The sequence below is a fragment of the Penaeus monodon genome, chromosome 15 (genome assembly GCF_015228065.2).
Source record: "Penaeus monodon isolate SGIC_2016 chromosome 15, NSTDA_Pmon_1, whole genome shotgun sequence".
Taxonomy (NCBI): Eukaryota; Metazoa; Arthropoda; class Malacostraca; order Decapoda; family Penaeidae; genus Penaeus; species Penaeus monodon.
Genome location: NC_051400.1, coordinates 8,249,250 through 8,249,718, shown reverse-complemented (window position 1 = coordinate 8,249,718; position 469 = coordinate 8,249,250).

The window sequence follows — 469 nt, the reverse complement described above, 5'->3', positions numbered from 1 at the left end:
TCTATTACTAATCGATTTTCTCTTCACACACTGTTGAATTCATAACATGGCTTGGATCCCCCAACCATTATTGTTAATATTATCCAATTAATTGAGTTGCAATGAGACGGTTTCGTATTCAAGTGTCAGAAAGTATATTTTTTTCTTTTACTCTTATGTGGTAAATGATTTCGAAATTGTATTTCTTAATATGTTATTGAAGTTAAACTTTAAATTGTACCGTTATGTTCAATGCATATTGTAGCAAAAATGGCTCTATATTAAATTGTAGGACCGCAGTTCCATCAGGTTTAAAATGTACCATTTTGGTGCAATCCTACTGGTCATAATCTACTATTAACTGTGGACCGTTTATGCGCCTAGGCGTCAAAATTCGCTCGGACGGTCGGAGTGATATGCTGTAGCAGTATATTCGTCTTCGTAAATATAATGAGTTTAGTATGGCATGCTGCTGTGTCTTTAATTACGG